Source organism: Daphnia pulicaria, chromosome 6 (genome assembly GCF_021234035.1).
Source record: "Daphnia pulicaria isolate SC F1-1A chromosome 6, SC_F0-13Bv2, whole genome shotgun sequence".
Classification (NCBI taxonomy): Eukaryota; Metazoa; Arthropoda; class Branchiopoda; order Diplostraca; family Daphniidae; genus Daphnia; species Daphnia pulicaria.
This window is the reverse complement of record NC_060918.1, coordinates 2,675,561-2,688,746: the sequence shown is the minus strand read 5'-3', so window position 1 is coordinate 2,688,746 and position 13,186 is coordinate 2,675,561. Positions and strand designations below refer to the sequence as shown.

At 41.3% G+C, this 13,186-nt stretch overlaps 2 long non-coding RNA genes across 2 annotated transcripts; both read left to right on the top strand.

Moving 5' to 3' along the window:
• Positions 1-11,035: 11,035 nt before the first annotated feature.
• LOC124344628 lies at positions 11,036-11,483 on the top strand. The gene is made up of 3 exons (XR_006919788.1): positions 11,036-11,122; positions 11,192-11,336; positions 11,405-11,483. It is a non-coding gene; the product is annotated as an uncharacterized LOC124344628 (long non-coding RNA).
• Positions 11,484-11,639: 156 nt separating this feature from the next.
• LOC124344626 lies at positions 11,640-12,599 on the top strand. Its single transcript, XR_006919786.1, has 4 exons — positions 11,640-11,681; positions 11,924-12,014; positions 12,083-12,192; positions 12,267-12,599. It is a non-coding gene; the product is annotated as an uncharacterized LOC124344626 (long non-coding RNA).
• The last annotated feature ends 587 nt before the right edge of the window (positions 12,600-13,186 follow it).

Genomic DNA, 13,186 nt, shown 5'->3' with positions numbered 1-13,186 from the left:
GTTAGGTATGCGCAGTCAACTTGGTCACAAAGGGACTTTTAACAAGAATGAGCATCGCTTTTGGTGTAGTGGTTATAACATTGGTTTAATTATTCCAAGTTCAGTGGTTCAAACTCACTCTCGGAAAACAACTGTCTAATGAATCAATTATTTCCAATATCGTTGAATTCAAACAGCGATGATAATAAGTCGATTTTGCTCACACTGGGCGATAACCATGACTATGTGTGAGTATGCGCTGTCCACTTGGTGACGTCGGGACTGTTGACGTTTCTGAGCACCGCTGTTGGTGTAGTGGTTATAACATGGGATTGGTAATACAAAGTAGGTGGATCTCACCCACTGTGGGCAATTAATTGTCTAATGAATAAATTAATACAATAACCGATGAATTCTAACACCATTGTAAATAAAACGCTTTTGCTCTCGTCGGGTGATAAATATTGCAAAGTTAAGTATGCGCTATACATTTGGTCAAGTTGGAAAATCGTCATAAACACTGCTGTTGTTGAAGTGGTTATAGATTTGGATTAGTAAGAAAAAGGTTAATGGAACAAACCCACTTTCAGGCAAATAACAATCGAATGAATAAAATAGTTCCCGGAACGGTGAATGATTACAATGATGCAAAAAAATCGATTTTGTTCTTGCTGGGCGATGAACCTCACGTTGGTAATTTTACCGCCGTAGGCAATTGCTCTTTTGAAAAGTTTGCATAAACAATGAGACTGTTGGTATAGTCAGAATTACTCGAGAAAAAATAACAGGAGATTAAGCAATAAAATGTTAGCAACAGCCATTCGTTTCGGCCCTGAATTTGCTATTTAAGACAGTTTACTGGCTTACGACTATCCATTCGTCGAGCTGATAAGCTTGCTTTTCTATATTCACTCAAAGAATGGTGGTTCAAACCCACTCTTGACAAACAATTGTCTAATGAAGCAAATAGTCTTTATTTCGCTAAATGCAAACTCCGATGTAAATAAAACGCTTTTGCTCACGCTGAGTGATAACTATGACAATATGTAAGTATGCGCTATCCACCTGGTCACCTCGGAAAATGATTTAAATAACGTAGTTGGTGAAGTGGTTATGGCATTGAATAGGTAAATTAAGGGTTGGTGGTTCAAATACACTCTCAGGAAAACAACATTGGAATGAAACAAATAGTTCCAGAAACGATGAATTCTTACACTGATGCAAATAAATCGATTTTGTTCTTGCTGGGCGATGATACTGAAAATTTTAAAGTATGCACTACCCATTAGGTCCCGTCGAGACTTGCATTGAATTATGCTTATTAATATTAATTTAATAATGCACCCATTTTCGTTTATTTTTGCTGACCATGACAATATAGATGTATGCAGAATCCATTTGGTCACATCAAGACTTGCAACCAAACACCGCTGTTGGTGTAGTGGTTATAGCATTGGATTGATAACTCAAAGCGTGGTGGTTCAAACCTACTTTCGGCAAACAACCGTCTAATGAAGCAAATTGTGTCAATATCGATAAAGTTAAACTACGATGATATTGAAACGCTTTTGCTCACGCTGGGTTATAACTATGACATTGTGTAAGTATGCGCTATCCACATAGTCACGTCGGAACTTGCTTACATACACCGCTGATGGTGTAGTGGTTATAGCATTGGATTGGTAATCCAAAGGATGTCGGTTCAAACCCGCTCTCGGCAAAACTATGTATGTAAAAATATGTCATGTAAAAGAATCGCAAGTTGGGTATGAATAAAGATTTGACACTGTAACAGTTTTGTCCGCACATTTAACGACGATTTATAGCAACTCTTGCAACATTCATTCACAACTCCATGGCTCAGTGGTTAGAGTGACGGATTCAGGATTCAGCGGACCAGTGTTCAAATGAAACTCAAGACAGTAACAAGTAAAATGAAGAATACACGGGCAGGTAATCAATAGGTAAGGGATAAATAGATGGGTAAAGTAAAGTGGGAACAAATACAGTAAATATCAATAAATGGCAAGTGGAAGACATCCAAATTCTGAATAAAACACAAGTCCCCGGTACCAAATCCCTAGAAAAATTACAAGTCCAAAAAAACCTAATAACCCCAACGGGCTTACAGAGAAAAACGACAGAGTCCTAAAATGAAACCAAAATATCACGTAAAAAAGTACAAGTCTAAAATCACACCCAAAATACCCAAATACCTGAGATGTGTCAAATCCAACACCACCAAACTCTGAAAAAACCAAGTCCCAAAAATAAACCCAAATGCCACCGATACTTGGTTGCAGCGAAAAAAACAAAGTCCAAAAAAAACACCCAAAAACCGACTGGCTCACGGTGGAAGATGTACAAGTCCATAAATGGATGAAAAAAAAAAGTCCCGGGCAGTAAGGAATTGGGCAGTGGGATTATACGAGTGGCGTTTTGCTGCATGTGTGCTGTGCTGTGCGCTTGGGTGATTGCGTCTAGCAAGGTGGTTCGCCGTCCTTGGACGGGCATCTGGTATACTAGTCTCTTTGCGCCAACCCGCGGTCCGTCCCATTCAACCTTGACATCGTGTGTGAAACTGTTTGTGTGTTTGTTTGTTTGTTTGTTATTACCAAGCATCCAGCTTTGGTGTTTGTCTGTAGCGGCGAGACGCATCCAGGTGCGAAAGATTAGAGACATGAGGCGCAACCATCGTTTAAGGCGCATCACACTCCTGACACACACATCACTCTCTCTCTCATTGCGCGCTGATCGCTGATCCTGTCGCTTCACAGTGTTTCTGTGTGTGTGTGTGTGCACCACCCGGGATTGAACCAAGTGAGGGGGGGGGGGGGGAATTGGTGGTTACAGATTTTTTTTTTTCCATTGGTAACTATCACACAATGTCCTCTATTAATTTGTATCGAGTGTTGGGTTTGAACCATGGCTTCGAATACTTGGTGGGTCCGATAGCATTGCAACACGGTCCTCACCTCATACTCTAACCACTACACTATCAGAACTGATATTCATTCCAAGTTGAAACTCTACACAACTGCTGTCGTTGCGACTTTTGGTGCTCTTTAGTGCGCATCCACACACTACATCCATCCATCCCATGGCTTGCTACCGAATCTCATCGGCTCATGGTTTAGTGGTTAGAGTGCTCGCTCAGCATGCGAGAGGTCCGAGGTTCGATCCCGGCTCAAGTCACCACTTTCGATTTTAATGAACTGAAAGTAATTATTGGAAATTAATGGTCACTTATCCCGGGGATTGAACCCGAGTCCTCTGTCATGGTTAGCGAACACTCTAACCACTGGACCACCAATTTATATCTCATAGTTACTTCAACTTCAAGTGACTCGGCCCACACACACATGTCATCTATGCGGCTCGCCGTGAAAGTCGAGACGCATGCCATCGTCGACGAATGATTCTGCATATAAACCCTGCTTTGCTACTACATTCCATCACCTTATGGAAAAGTGGTTAGCATGCTCGCTTGGAATGCGAGAGGTCCGAGGTTCGATCCCGGCTCAAGTCATCACATTCGATTTTAATGAACTGAAAGTAATTATTTGAAATTAGTGGTCGCTTATCTCGGGGATTGAACCCGAGTTCTCTGGCATGGTTAGCGAACGCTCTAACCACTGGACCACCAATTGATATCACAAGTTTACTTCAACTTCAAGTGGCTCGACACATTCATGTCACACACAGCTATGCGGCTCACCGTGAGAGACGAGACGCAAGCCATCGTCGACTCATGATTCTGCATATAACCCATGCTATGCTGCTACATTTCATCGGCTCATGGTATAGTGGTTAGCGAGCTCGCTTAGTATGCGAGAGGTCCAAGGTTCGAACCCGGCTCAAGTCACATTTGATTTTAATGGACTGAAAGTAATTATTGGAAATCAATGGTCACATTTATCGGGGCTTGAGCCCGAGTATTCTTGCATGGCAAGCGAACGCTCTTACCACTCGACCACCAATTGATATCTGATTGTTACTTCAACTTCAAGTAACTCGGCACACACACACATGTCAGCGATGCGGCTCGCCGTGAGAGACGAGACGCATGCCGTCGCGAACTCTTGATTTTGCATATAACCCTTGCTATGCTGCATCTTTCCATCAGCTCATGGTATAGTGGTTAGCGTGCTCGCTTAGAATGTGAGAGGTCCAAGGTTCGAACCCGGCTCAAGTCACATTCGACTTTATTGAACTGAAAGTAATTTTTGGAAATCAATGGTCGCTTATCCCGGGGATTGAACCCGAGTCTTCTGTCATGGTTAGCCAACACTCTAACCAATGGACCACCAATTGATATCTAATTGTTACTTCAACTTCAAGTGACTTGGCACACACAAACATGTCATCTGGGGATGTGGTGGTGTAGTGGATTAGAGCGTCAACGCTTTAGAAAAAGGCAATGAGGCTCTGGTTTCGATACCCAGCTGAACCCGTCAAAAACCTGTAGCGTCGCGCCGTGGAGAAAGGCAGCATGCATAACACAGGGATCCTTGATTGCTTTCAAGGATATGACGTTAAACATACGGTGATGTGTTTAATCACATCTTCCAAATTGGAAACGAAACAGCGTCATTAGATCGGGATTGAATTCCTGCGATAGTGCGCTATATAAATTCATACATACATACATACATACATACATCTATGCGGCTTGCCGTGAAAGACGAGACGCATGCCATCGTCGACGCATGATTCTGCATGTAAACCCTGCTATGCTACTACATTCAATCACCTCATGGTATAGTGGTTAGCGTGCTCGCTTGGAATGCGAGAGGTCCGAGGTTCGATTCCGGATCAAGTCACATTCGATTTTAATGAACTGAAAGTAATTTTTTTGAAATTAATGGTCGCTTATCCCGGGGATTGAACCCGAGTCTTCTGTCATGGTTAGCCAACACTCTATCCACTGGAAACCCAATTGATAGATGACTGTTACTTCAACTTTAAGTGACTCAGCACACACACACACACACATGTCAGCTATGTGGCTCGCCGTGAGAGACGAGACGCAAGCTGTCGTCGACTTATGTTTCTGCATAAAAAACTTGCTATGCTTTCAAATGTCATCGTCTCATGATATAGTGGTTAGCGTACTCGCTTAGAATGAGAGAGGTCCGAGGTTTGAACCCGGCTCAAGTCACGTTCGATTTTAATGAACAGAAGGTAATTATTGGAAATTAATGGTCACTTATTCCGGGGATTGAACCCGAGTCCTCTGGCTTGATTAACAAACTCTTTAACCACTGGACCACCAATTGATATCTGATTGTTACTTCAACTTCAAGTGGCTCGGCACACTTACACATGTCAGCTATGCGGCTCGCCGTGAGAGACGAGACGCAATCCGTTGTCTACTCATTATTTTGATTTGGCTCACTCCGGGCAGATAATAATAATGCCTATTTGTCGCACGACGGGCTAAAAGTAATTCACCCTATATATTGCTTCCACCGGGCCATAAATAATTCAGCCGTGTTTTGCTATTGTTGGACGGATAATGCTTAAACCTACATTGCTCACGCCGGGTTAAAAATAATTCACCCTACATCGCTCACGCCGGGCATAAAATTCATTGTATTTCGCTATCGGTGGGCTGAAATTAATTCCCCTATTTCGTCCACGGAGGGCTGAACATTATTCACACTACGATGCTTACGACGGGCAAAAAAAAATTCATCATACGTTGCTTACTACGGGCTTAAAATAATACACTCGATTTCACTCACACCGGGCTGCAAAAAACTCACCCTATTTCGCTCAGGGCGGGCTGAAAATAATTCGCTCTATGCTGCTTACGCCGGACTTAAAATAATTCACCTTACGTTGCTAACTCTGGGATTACAATAATTCATCTCACATTAATCATGGCGGGCTGAAAATAATTGACTCTATTTAGCTCACGACGGGCTGCAAACAATTCATTCTATTCCGGTTATGACCGGTTGAAAATAAATCACCCTACATTGCTAAGTCAAGGCTTAAAAAAATTCATCCAACGTTAATCACGCCAGGCTCAAAATAATTCACCCTATTTCGCTCAGGGCGGGATGAAAATAATTCACCCTATATTGCTTACTCTGGGATTAAAATAATTCATCTCACATTTATCATGGTGGGCTGAAAATAATTCACTCTATTTCACTCGCGGCGGGTTGAAAATATTTCACTCTATTTCCCTTTTACTGGCTTAATATTAGTCAACCCAGGTTGATCACGCCGGACTGGAAATATTTCGCCGTGTGTTGCTCTTGACGGGCTGAAAAAAATTCCCCTTACATTGATCATGACGGGCTGAAAATATTAAACCCTTTGCTGCTCACACCGGGCTGAAAAATATTCACCCTATTTCACTTTCGACGGTCTGAAAAGAATTCACCCTATTTCACTCACAGCGGGCTGAAATAATTCACTCTATTTCGCTAACGCCGGGCTTAAACTAATTCACTCAATTTCGCTCACAACGGGCTGGAAATAATTCAACCTATTTCACTCACAGCGGGCTGAAAATAATTATCCCTATTTCACCCACGACGGGCTTAAAACAATTTACCGTACGTTGCTCACGCCGGGCTTAAAATAATGCAGCCTTCTTCGTTTATTTTCGTTGAATATGACAATATAGATGTATGAACTATCAATTTGTTCACATCGAGACGTGAAACGAGATATCGCTGTCGGTGTAGTGGTTATAGCACTGGATTGACAACTCAAAGAATGGTGGTTCAAACCCACTCTCAGCGAAAAAATGTGTAATGAAGTAAATAGTCTCAATATCGATAAAGTCCAATTCCAATGGGATTTAAAAGCTTTTTCTCACGCTGGGTGATAACTATGACCATGTGTAAGTATGCGCTATCCACCTGGTCACGTCAGAACTTGACTATATACACCACGGTTGGTGTAGTGGTTATAGCAATGGATTGGTAATCCAAAGGTTGTCGGTTCAAACCCGCTCTTGGCAAAAAACAATAAGTTGCCAAAATATGTTATATAAATAAATCGCAAGTTGGGTATGAATAAAGATTTGACACTGTTACAGTTTTGTCCGCACATTAATCGACGATTTATAGCAACTCTTGCAACATTCATTCACAACTCCATGGCTCAGTGGTTAGAGTGACGGATTCAGGATTCAGCGGACCAGTGTTCAAACGATACTTAAGCCAGTATCCAATAATTGAAGAATAAACGGGCAGGTAATCAATAGGTAAGGGATAAATAGATGGGTCAAGTAAAGTGGGAACAACTACAGTAAATATGAATAAATGTCAAGTGGAACACATCCAAATTCTGAATAAAACACAAGTCCCCGGTATCAAATCCCTAGAAAAATTACAAGTCCAAAAAAACCTTACAATCCCAACGGGGTTACAGAGAAAAACGACTAAGTCCTAAAATGAAACCAAAATACCACGAAAAAAGTACAATTCCAAAATCATACCCAAATACCCAAAATTGTGTCAAGTCCAACACAACCGAACTCTGAAAAATATTAGTCCCAAAAATAAACCCAAATGCCACCGATACTTGGTTGCAACGAAAAAAACCAAGTCCAAAAAAAAAACCAAAAATACCGACTGGCTCACGGTGGAAGATGATAAGTCCATAAATGGATGAAAAACTAAGTCCAGGGCAGTAAGGAATCGGGCAGTGGGATTATACGAGTGGCGTTTTGCTCCATGTGTGCTGTGCTGTGCGCTTGGGTGATTGCGTCTAGCAAGGTGGTTCGCCGTCCTTGGACGGGCATCTGGTATACTAGTCTCTTTGCAACAACCCGCGGTGCGTCCCATTCAACCTTGACTTTGTCTGTGAAACTGTTTGTTTGTTTGTTTGTACGTTTGTTTGTTTGTGCATCCCGCTTTGCTGTTTGTCTGTAGCGGCGAGACGCATCCAGGTGCGAAAGATTAGAGTCGAGGCGCATTCATCGTTTAAGGCGCTTCACCCCACTCTCAAACACTCATCCATCTCTCTGCTCTGCTCGGTACTCTCAACTGCATCTCGCAGCTGCCGCTGTACATACCACATGAGCGCCACGAGGGTTCGAACCAAGTGGGGGGTTGGGGGTTGGAGATATTTGTTTTTTCCATTGGTAATTATCACACAATGTCCTCTATTAATTTGTATCGAGTGTTGGGTTTGAACCATGGCTTCGAATACTTGGTGGGTCCGATAGCGTTGCAACACGGTCCTCACCTCATACTCTAACCACTACACTATCAGAACTGATATTCATTCCAAGTTGAAACTCCATACAACTGCTGTCGTTGCGACTTTTGGTGCTTTTATAGTGCGCATCCACACACTACATCAATCCATCCCATGGCTTGCTACCGTATTTCATCGGCGCATGGTATAGTGGTTATAGTGCTCGCTTAGCATGCGAGAGGTCTGAGGTTCGATCCCGGATCAAGTCACATTCAATTTTATTGAACTGAAAGTAATTATTGGAAATTAATGGTCGCTTATCCCGGGGATTGAACCCGAGTCATCTGACATGGTTAGCGAACACTCTAACCACTGGACCACCAATTGATATGTGACTGTTACTTCAACTTCAAGTGACTCGGCACACACACACATGTCATCTATGCGGCTCGCCGTGAAAGACGAGACGCATGCCATCGTCGACTCATGATTCTGCATATAAACCCTGCTATGCTGCTACATTTCATCACCTCATGTTATAGTGGTTAGAGTGCTCGCTTGCAATGCGAGCGGTCCGAGGTTCGATCCCGGATCAAGTCACATTCAATTTTATTGAACTGAAAGTAATTATTGGAAATTAATGGTGGCTTATCCCGGGGATTGAACCCGAGTTCTCTGGCATGGTTAGCGAACGCTCTAACCACTGGACCACCAATTGATATCTGATTGTTACTTCAACTTCAAGTGACTCGGCACACACACACATGTCATCTATGCGGTCGCCGTGAAAGACGAGACGCATGCCATCGTTGACTCATGATACTGCATATAAACCCTGCCATGGTGCTACGTTCCATCAGCTCATGGTATAGTGGTTAGCGTGCTCGCTTGGAATGCGAGAGGTCCGAGGTTCGATCCCGGCTCAAGTCTTCACATTCGATTTTAATGAACTGAAAGTAATTATTGGAAATTAATGGTCGCTTATCTCGGGGATTGAACCCGAGTTCTCTGGCATGGTAAGCGAACGCTCTAACCACTGGACCACCAATTGATATCACATATTTACTTCAACTTCAAGTGGCTCGACACACACATGTCACACACAGCTATGCAGCTCACCGTGAGAGACGAGACGCATGCCATCGTCGACTCATGATTCTGCATATAAACCCTGCTATGCTGCTACATTCCATCACCTCATGTTATAGTGGTTAGCGTGCTCGCTTGCAATGCGAGAGGTCCGAGGTTCGATCCCGGATCAAGTCACATTCAATTTTAATGAACTGAAAGTAATTATTGGAAATTAATAGTCACTCATACCGGGGATTGAACCCGAGTCTTCCTGCGTTGTTAGCAGACAGTCTAACCATTAGACCACCAATTGATGTCCGATATCAACTTCAACTTCAAGTAGCTCGGCACACACTTACACACACACACATGTCACACACAGCTATGCGGCTCGCCGTGAGAGACGAGACGCAAGCCATCGTCGACTCATTATTCTGCATATAACCCATGCTATGCTGCCATATTTCATCGGCTCATGGTATAGTGGTTAGCGTGCTTGCTTAGCATGCGAGAGGTCCGAGGTTCGAACCCGGCTCAAGTCACATTCGATTTTAATGAACTGAAAGTAATTATTTGAAATTAATGGTCACTCATACCGGGGATTGAACCCGAGTCATCTGACATGGTTAGCGAACACTCTAACCACTGGACCACCAATTGATATGTGACTGTTACTTCAACTTCAAGTGACTCGGCACACACACACATGTCATCTATGCGGCTCGCCGTGAAAGACGAGACGCATGCCAACGTCGACTCACGATTCTGCATATAAACCCTGCTATGCTGCCACATTTCATCACCTCATGATATAGTGATTAGCATACTCGCTTAGAATGCTAGAAGTCCGAGGTTCGATCCCGGTTCAAGTGACAATTTTTGATGAATTTTGAAATTTGTTTGTAATTGTTGGAAATCAATGGTCCATTTCTCGGGGTTTGAACCCGAGTACTCTGTCATGATTAGCGAACACTCTAACCACTGGACCACCATTTGATATCTGTTTGATGAACCATCGATTGATATGTTATCATCTCATCATACCCAAGTAGATCGCGTTGAGACGAGACGCGTGCCGTCGTTGTTGACCCATAATTATATAACGCATAACAGCTTCACTTGCTTGGACCTATCCTAACTGAAATCGGAAACAGAATTGTCAAATCTTTTACCCTGTCGATTATTTATTTGCCGTACTTTTCCCCACACCTCGATTCCAAAGTTTTCTGTGTAAAAGAATGCGAAGAAGATATTTTTTTGCCAATAGTGTAACACTCAGACTGAAATTCTTATTTTCTGTCTTTTCCTCCAGCAAACTTTTACCTTCCTGAGACTTTGCTGATGAAAAGATTGTGAATAACAATTATTTCCTGAAACTGGACCATCCCAGCATAAATTCTTATTCACAGTCTTTCATGAGCAAACTTTTACTTTACTGTTATTTTGGTGATGATAAGATTGCGAATAAGAAAAATTTCCTAAAACTGGACCATACCACGTTAATCTAACCAAAACAAAACAAAGTGTCGACTGCTATAACCAAAACAAAACAAAGTGTCGACTGCTATTATAGAAAAGTTTGTTGTTTTCAGTTGAAAGAGCTTCTGGGACTTGGCCGCTAGGTGGCACCGGTGAAACGACTTTCTTTCCTTTCAACTCTAAGGAAATTACAAATATATATCAAACTATTAATTACAAGTATAGGAACATTTATTAAGTTAACTAATAATTTTTTGTGCTTTTTTTGCTGCTGATGTAAAAAAATTTACACAGCCGACATAGGAAACCTCGGAGATTCCCGTCCTCTAGATTAAGTAGCCCATGCTCCTCCTTGGCGTCCTTGCTTAGCCGCTACTCCTTGCAGGCTGCAGTGGCAGCAATTTTTTTTGAATTTGTTTTCCCTTAAGTAAGAATGACGACAAGAACCATCGTATTGAAGTTCTATTTAACTAATCGTGTTTTTACGAAGAAACAGATGTACTCATAGCCGTTCCCATATGAACGCTTTATTTTGTGAAATCGAAAGAGATGTTTTAGTAAAGCTTCAAAAACTGATTATGTGATGGACAGTGAAACCGTTCAAGAGAATACTGGCCATACCAGTTCAGTGATACCTGATGGTAATTATTTGTTATACTTTGACTATTTTATTGTGTTTTGTGTTTATCATTAATCATAACTTTTTTAGATCAGATGCCATTCATCCTGTGAGAGTTCTCTCAAACCAGGTTGATAGCAAGGTTGATAGTCAAATAGTTGAAGAGAATGTGCCAGTTCAGTGATCTCTTGCTGCAGGTAATTATTTGCTACTCTTTTCGAATATATTGTGTCCTGTGTTTATGGTTAATCTTAACTTTTCTTAAATTAGATGCCATATGTCATGTGACAGTTCTCTCAAACCAAGTTGATAGTCAAATAGAAGAAGAGAATACTGGCCGTGCCAGTTCAGTGATCTCTTGCTGCAGGTAATTATTTGCTACTCTTTTCGAATATATTGTGTCCTGTGTTTATGGTTAATCTTAACTTTTCTTAATTTAGATGCCATTAGTCATGTGACAATTCTTTCAAACGTACCAAGTTGATAGTCAAATAGAAGAAGAGAATACTGGCCGTGCCAGTTCAGTGATCTCTTGCTGCAGGTAATTATTTGCTTTCTTTTAGAATATACTGTGTTCATGATTAATCTTATCTTTTTAAAAACCAATAGCCATCCATCCTGTGACAGTTCTCTTATACCGGGTTGATATTCAAATAGATGAAGATAATACTGGCCATACCAGTTTCAGTGATAACTGATGGTAATTATTTGTTATACTTTGAGTATTTCATTGTGTTATGTTTTTATTATTAATCATAAATTTTTTAGATCAGATATGCCATTCATCCTGTGACAGTTCTCTCAGGCCACGTTGATAGTCAAATAGTTAATAGTTAAAGGGAACACTGGCCGTGCCAGTTCAGTGATCTCTGCTGCTGGTTAGTTATTTGCTAATATTTAAAAAAATACTGTGTCCTATGTTTATGGTTAATCTTAACTTTTCTTAAATCAGATGCCATCCTTTTTATGACAGTTCTCTCAAACCATGTTGATAGTCAAAATAAATGATGATAATCTGTCAGCGGACACTTGGTTGTGTGGTTAGAGTACCCGCGCCGTGATTCGTTGAGTCGCACGTTCAAGTCTCTTGCTGGAAGTTCATTTTGAATTTTCGCCTTTTGCGCGGAAAACTGTTTCTGTTGATTATTTAAATTCGTATTTTGTAACCGGAATTATATATGTATTGGTGTCGTGGTTAGCACGCTCGCCGTGTAATCATGAAGTCGGTGGTTCGATACTCCATCCAGACAAATGTTTTACTGATTTTTTTTTTCGCCAATCAATAAAAAAAATTATAGCAGACAACTTCATTGTTTATCTCACAATACGGCGAAACGTCAGATATTGTGTGTTACAGTTTTTGTTGTTATTCACTGTTGATTCAACTGAAAACTTTGCTGGTTCCATATATATTGAAAAGTCAAAGGTGAGATTGGTTCAATTTTATTCATTGTGAGAATTTGCATTATGAAACTGTAAAACAAGACAAATTGGGCAAAATGAATGTTAAACTGGTTTGGCTTAGTGATTCATGCTTTGTTTTGTATTTCTTATTCGCAGTCTTTTCATCACAAAATCTCAGGAAAGTGGAAGTCTGCTGAAGAAAAGACTGCGAATAAGAATTTCTGCTGGCATGGTACAGTTTTAGGAAATAATTCTTATTCACAGTCTTTTCATCACCAAAATCTCAGTAAAGTAAAAGTTTGCAGATGAAAAGACTGTGAATAAGAATTTCTGCTGGGATGGCCCAGTTTTGGGAAATGATTCTTATTCGCAGTCTTTTCATCAGCAGAATCTCAGTAAAGCACAAGTAAACTGAAGAAAAGACTGCGAATAAGAATTTCTGCTGGTATGGTCCACTTTTAGGAAATA